This window comes from Onychomys torridus, chromosome 11, assembly GCF_903995425.1.
Source record: "Onychomys torridus chromosome 11, mOncTor1.1, whole genome shotgun sequence".
In the NCBI taxonomy this organism is placed as follows: domain Eukaryota; kingdom Metazoa; phylum Chordata; class Mammalia; order Rodentia; family Cricetidae; genus Onychomys; species Onychomys torridus.
Window position 1 is genome coordinate 5,140,492 of NC_050453.1, and position 7,311 is coordinate 5,147,802.

Genomic DNA, 7,311 nt, shown 5'->3' on the forward strand with positions numbered 1-7,311 from the left:
AGTGCTAGGGTTATATACAAGCTCTGTCTAGTTAGTGTTGGTGGGTTCTGGGATCCTGCTTGTGCAGCAAGCCCCTTTGCCTGTGGAGTTAGCTTACCAGCCTGTAGTGAGTCTTTAGAAGGCTTTCCATGCTGGTGTGCTGAGACGATGTCTGGAGGGCTGAGCTTCTATGAGAGGGAAGGCAGGAGTGGTGTTGGCCCAGGAAGAAATTAGGAATAATCAAGCAGAGAAAGTATGTTGTCCTCTCAGTCATGGGAACTACAAGGAGCTTAGAAGCTGGACAAATAGAGTAAAATACTCCCTTTGGAGAGAGAGATAAGAATACTTCGCATTCTGTTTTCTGGCAGCTAATGCATAACAAAGACACTCAACCTTCAAACAAGTGAGTACATTTTGGAGAGAGGTGTTCCCAGGCCTGGTTTTTGTATCTAGAAACAGAGTCTGCAGAGAAGATTGTGCTGTTGTGCCCTCCCTACCCCTCCATCAGAAACCTACTCACCCCAGGTTCATGACCCTCTGCATAGGCGTGTAGACTTGGCCTATCCACCATTGTTTGGTGCTGCAGTCCCACGGCAACTCTCCACCTCATCAGCCCCTCTTAGAGTGTGAAAGGGAAGAGTGAGGCCGTGGCACACGGGACTCCCCATTGCCTATTCCCTACTCCAAGTCCACCTCCTCCCCCTTGCCTCTTAAGCTCCACGGGCAGCTAAGAGCCAGCGACCTCCAGCAAGCTGAGCAAATTATTTTCTGCTAATGAGCTTAATTACCCAGCTCTCTATTTAACATGCACTTACATTTTTGTAAAGGCCTTGGAAACCCTTTGTTACATGAGCAGGTACTCATGCAAAAAGGTAGGACTGCTCTGGCCCACACTAACCAGCAGCCATGACCACAGAGGGAAGAGGTCAGTGCTCGCCACCTTGGCCCTGCACATGGTTTTTACTCTTATAAGAATTCTGAGCCCTGTAATGTTGAAACACTTTGGCTTCCTCCCTTCTAGCCTGTATCCTTGATCACATGATGTCATCTTCAAAATCTCTCATGGTATAGGAGATATAGTAGCCTCTACAGGACCTTCCAGACCATCAGTGTTACTGCCATAGGAGATACGATGCAGATGTAACCATCTTGTGAAATAAGAAACACAGAGCCAATTGCAGAGTTAAAAGCCAAGAGGTCAGAGCAATAGCTGAGAGCTGAAAACGTTACCCTTCACTGCTGCTCTGTCTTTCCTCTCTGCAAGAGACCTACTTTCTGTGTTTTTTTCTTTTTTATAGACTTTCTGTTCTGCCTTCTCATTGGTTGTAAATCCAACCACATGACCTCCTCGTCACTGCCTGTCTGTACAAACCTCCATGTCTTCTATGGTTGGTATTGAGATTAAAGGCATGTGTCACCATGCTGGGTGTATCCTTGAACACACAGAGATCTGCCTAGCTCTGCCTCCCAAGTTCTGGGATTAAAGGCGTGCACCACCATCGCCCAGCTTCTGCTATGGCTTGCTCTGACCCCAAGGCAACTTTATTAATATACAGATAAAAATCACATTTCAGTACAAATAAAATATCACCACAATACAGTCTCTACAGGACCTTCCAAACTGTCAGTGTTACTGCCATAGAAGGCTGACTAACTTGGGGAAGACCCTGATCATTGGAAAGCAAAATAATGAGGATCCAGAACTCAAAGGCCAAGGCTTCCTAGTGTCTGCCTTTGGTGAGGCACATACAGTCTTCCAGGGATCAGGTTTGTTCATGTTAGTGACTGACCTTGGAAATCAGAGAGGAGCCACTTTCACGGGTACCCAGAATATAACTGCCCCTTTCGGATGTTGGAGTCCATCTTCCCTCATCCTGATATTTCTCTGGATGATGCAGTGATAACTCTTGAAATGGAATCTCCTGTTGAGAGCAAAATCCTCAAATATACAAATGTTTACCTGGGAATGACAGTTCAAGTGTCCCTGTTTTCTTTCTGCTGCTGTGATAAAGCACCCCGACAGAAAGTAACTCAGAGAAGAGTCTATTTCAGCTCATGAATCTAGATTACAGTCCTTTATAGCAGGGAAGTCAACACAAAAAGGAATTTGAGCATCCAATCCCATCTACAGTCAAGGACAGAGAGAAAAATCAGGCATGTACTACTCAGCTCACCTTCTCTACTCCTTTACAACCCAGGACTTAAACCTAAGGGACGGTACATCTCACAGTGGGCAGCTTCTTTCCATATCAACTGCACAATCAAGAAAATGCCCCATAGACTTGTCCACAGACCAACCTGACCTACATTATCCCTCATTGAGACTCTCTTCCTAGATGATTTGTGCCAAGTTGATGAGTAAAACTAATCATCACACCAGGTAAATGCCATGAAATTATTAAGGGTCATGTTCAACACAGAAGACCCAGCTACAGGTGGTTCTCTGCAGTCTGTCTGGAGAAGGACAAGTTTCAGATCAGCCCAGGATATTTTCATACTCAGGTCCCACATTAGGTAAAGAGCCACATGAATAGGTTGAAAAATAAATATCTATATCTGTCTTTCCAAACTTTTTGATGAGAAGTATCTTAGTCAGTGATCTATTGCTGTGAAGAAACACCATGACCATGACAACTCTTATAAAAAAAAAAAACATTTAATTGGGGATGGCTTACATTTTCAGAGGTTTAGGCTATTATCATCTTGGCAGGAAGCATGGCGATGTGCAGGCAGACATTGTGCTGGAGAAGGAGCTGGGAGCTCTACATCTGGATCCATGGACAGTGGGAAGAGAGGGACACTGGGCCTGGTTTGAGTATTTGAAACCCCAAAGCCCACCCCCCAGTGACATAGTTCTTCCAACAAAGCCACACCTACTCCAACAAGGCTATATCTCCTAAGAGTGCCACTCCCTGGTGACCAAGCATTCAAATCTATGAGCCTATGGGGGAGGCATTCTTATTTAAACCATCACAAGAAGTGAAAACGCCTTCAAGGAAGAGCTCAGTGGACTTCCTAAGTGGCAAGAACAAAGGTCTGAGCTCAAAGGCTTCATTTTGATGGTCTCTCTTTTTCCCCATCCCTTGCTCATGACTTGAAGTATTCCCACCAAAAGGCTCATGTGTCAGTGGCTAAGTCCAAAGCAGGTGGTACCATTTGAGGAGGTTATGGAAGGTGGAGCCTAGTTGGAAGAAGTAGGTCACCGGGGCCAAGTTCATAGGGTATCTATTTCTGGTTCCTTCCTGTCTCATACTCTATTCCCTGTCCTCTATGAGGTGAACAGTCTCCATCTGCACATATTTCTGCTGTCAGTCATGATGCTCTGCCTCACCATTGGCCCAGAATCAGCAGAGTCAAGGGTCATGGGCTGAGAGATCTGAGATGGCGAGCCTAAATAAAGCCTTGCTCCTTCAGGCTGTTGGTCATATACTTGTTCTGTCACAGTGGTGAGAAAACTAGCTCTTCCTCCTCCCTTGCTCTTGTGCTCTCTCTCTCTCTCTCTCTCTCTCTCTCTCTCTCTCTCTCTCTCTCCCTCCTGTGTCTTTGTTTCTTCTGACAGTTCATCCATCTGCCCATAGCTCTCCTATGATTTACAAATCTACAGAGGAGCTGAGACACATGGGGGACTGAGATGTGCCACACTACAGGGAGAAGAGGTGAGCCTGGGTTTTAGGAAGAGTGTGGTGTGAGCCTTTGATGTTCAAGGGAAAAATTAGGAGGGAAGGGCCATGTTATCTAAGAACTGGAAATGAGTGTTGCTCAGGCTGGAAGCAAGCCAACAGCAAAGAGCTGGTGTCACTCAAAGTCAGGCAAAATCACCACCTTCCTTCCACTACACTGGACGGTCTACATGGTCAGAGGCCGCCAAGGAACTGATTCTAGGAACAGAGCCAAAACCCAGTCAATTAAAGGAGCCGGGAGTGTTTAAGAAGCGGTAACCCCATCGATCATTAGAGCTGGAGACCTCAGGGGAGGATAGGCCAGAGGTTCCTCGCAAATTTTACTTGACATTGAAAAAAATTGGCTTAAGGGGTTGTTTCTTCACACTTCCACAGCTTCCTGATTAGAATTCCAACATGTGTCCTGCATCCTGATTACAGGTAGAAAGAAATCACTCATGTACACTCCTGTTTACTGCTGCCCGGCATAGTAACACAGAACAAAATGTCAGTGCAGCGAAGTCAGACAACTTTGTAGAGGTGGTCTGCCCAGCCAGACATGTTCAGGGCCAGGGAGAAGAGAGGAGGAAAGCTTAGGATTGGGTGTCACTGGCAAATGTCCAAGCATGACTATGCTCCCCGTGCACTCTCCACAATGCTGTCACTCAACATGGCCTCTTTATACCAAGAACTGCTTCGTCACCATGACCACAAATAACAGCTCCTTGGAATCCTTGTCCCCCCTCCTAGCAGTGTCCACCCAGGATAAAGTTCTGGTCAAGCTGAGAGGCCAAGAAGGCAATAGTGTTTCCATGCTGTAAAGCTGTGAAGCTTTGATGTTCCAGCTTCTCTCTCTCTCCATATTATGCCCAGGAAGAAAGGCAGAGAGAGACAGACCCTGCCAGAAAAGCTCTTGTTTGGATGACTGAGTGGCTTTCACTGCTCAGCCTTCAGTGAGACAAGTGTCTTGCCCCGCCCCTTTGCCTGCTCTTGTCCTTTGGTTCTTCTGTGCTGGCTACCTGGGCCAAGACTCAGGTGGGTCTGGGGTCTGTCACCTCTCTGTCAGGATGAAATGTGAATGCAGTGGATCCCAGGTCACATGACTGCCACCTCTCTGTCAGGATGAAGTGTAAGGGCAATGACTAGCCTTGGCTTTTCGAGTTTTTATTAGGACACGACACACCCACCCGTGCCCAAGTCCTTGTGTGGATACTGAGGTCTGCTGTTCTCTGAGGCTTATTCCTTCCCCACTGTCCACCGATGCTGTTCCACTAGACCACAATTGCATCTCCCCACCACGCCATTGCAGGAGACTCCACTCCAGAGTCTCACCTCTTTCCTGTCTGAATTACTGTGCAGTAGGTATGTTTGTACTTTTATTTGTTGCAAGCTTATAAATCGATGACATATACAGATTTGTCAATACAAAAACAATACCATGAGAAGTCTCTCCAGGGGCCCAGAGCAACCGTTAGATGTCTGTCCTGCCTGCCAGGTAAGAGTGTGACCTGGGGTGATCTGGATTCTACCAGCACTAAAACTTCTTCCAGTCTTTGGACTCTCCCAGGGACTCATGCAGTTCTTTCTAAGTGTGGGGGAGACCTCTGTTTCTGAGGATGAAGGACTAAACCCTGAGTGCTTTGGAGTACTCAGTTCAGCTGCAGACACCACTCAACAAATGCATTAAGGGGAGAGAGCTGCCGTAGCAAAGGTCTGGAGGCTGGGTGGTTTAACCCCCACAAATTCTTCTTGGTACTGGTGACTAGAAGTCTGGGCTAAAGCTATCAGCACACTTGACTTCTCCAGGAGTCTCTCCTAGGCTTGGAGCTGGTCAACTTCTCAGGATCTTCCTAATGTCTGACTTTGTCCAAATCTCATCTCATACTGATACCCATCAAGTCAAGTTTGAGCCTCCCATCTGGCCTCATTTTACCTTAGTTACCACCTATAAATGTCCCCATCTCCAAGGACAGCCCCATTCTGAGCTACCTGGGGTTAGGACTTCCACATATGGATTGGGGTGGGGTACCTTTCAGTCTATAAATTTTGGTCACCTCATTCAGTGGCCTGTATTGAGCACCTGCTCTGGACCAGGTCCTGTGCAGATGATGGGGTGAGGTAGGGGACACAGATGCAGAATTCCATGTCTCCATCCTGGATGCTCGATAGACAGAGAGTAAATGGCATGTCGAGTATAAAGGTTGTAGAAGAAAATTGAAGTGGGCTGAGTAAGAAGGTGTGTTGTCTAACCTAGTCCCGCCCACAGAGGGGGTGCCCTGAGGAGCAAGGGGCAGTGACACACACAGTCAAAGCTCCCTTCACAAGGGTCTGGACCCTGCCTTGTTCACATCAGTCTCGTCAATAAGGCTGAAGGACCCAATGGGCTCAGTGAGTAAAGGCTTGTAGCCAACTCAGGACATCAGTGAGGAAATTCTCCATGGTGTTTACCCTGTGGTACTGGGGACAGCAACAGCGTCATCGATACAGGTAGAAACAGCCATTCCACTCGCCCCTTACCTAGCAGATGCTGACATTGATTGGCAGCTGACATGTCACACGCGGTGGCTGCTCTCATTCTTCCTACAGCCCATGCCTGCAGATTCTTTCACTCACAAATAAGGAAACTGGGCCTCAAAGAAGTCACGTGACCTTCCCCAATCCCACATGACTTAGCATCACACTCAGTTTTCTAAGCAGGCTCAGGACCCTGGCGTAGCTGGAGTTGAAAGTAGGTTTTTTATTACTTTCAAACGGTTTTTGTCCACAGGTAAAGCCACAAGCTTAACACCTTACCAAAGGACCAATACATCTCATTTCCAATAAGTAACTGCCAACAGCAAAACATGCAAAATTCTCAACAATTGAGGTGCCGACTGCTACAGTCTGTCCACAGCCACACCGGGCACTGGCCCAGCAGCACATTCTTTGACAGCAGCATGAAATATTTTACCACAGTTTTCAGGACGTTCTCACTGGCTGTCTCAATTACAGTGACGTCTTCTTGAGGCATCTGTTGAGGAAAGCCTTAACACAGACATCCTCCTGGCACCCCCAGGGCTCCGTGACAGCAAACAGATCTTGAGGACAAGGGAAACTGTGGTAACTAATCTTGGCTGTCAGTTTGATTAGATCTGGAATCAATTGAGTGACCTCGGAGTGGGTTTATGAAGATATGTCCTAGGAGGATTAACTGGAGGGAGGAAGACCGTCCCCCAGAGTGGGAATCGGCTTCCTGTGGTGGTCCAGGTATAAAGAAGTCTGAAGCAGGGCTACTTCTGCCTGCCTGCCTTCATTCCTTGCTGGTAAGCCCGCCTACCCTGCTGTTGTCACTGCTGTCACTGCCTGTCACTGATGTCAGACCCCAGCCTTCGCTGCTTTCTGACATGAACTAAAGACCAGTGGCTCCCCAGGAACCCTTCAGGCCCTCCGCACCAAATCTGAGCAGCTGAGGCATCCAGTCTTGTGAGCTAAGCAGGTACTGGGTTCTCAACCTCTTCACTGTGAAGGCAGCCATTGCCAGACCCAGTGTGTATCATGTAAACCAATCTAATAAACCCCTTTGTGATATGTATTCATTCTATTAACTGTTTCCCTCTTTAAGGTATTCGCTTTCTCAAAGGCCGACGTGAAGATGACCCCCTAAAAATCTAGTACAGTAGCACTGGGAAGTGGA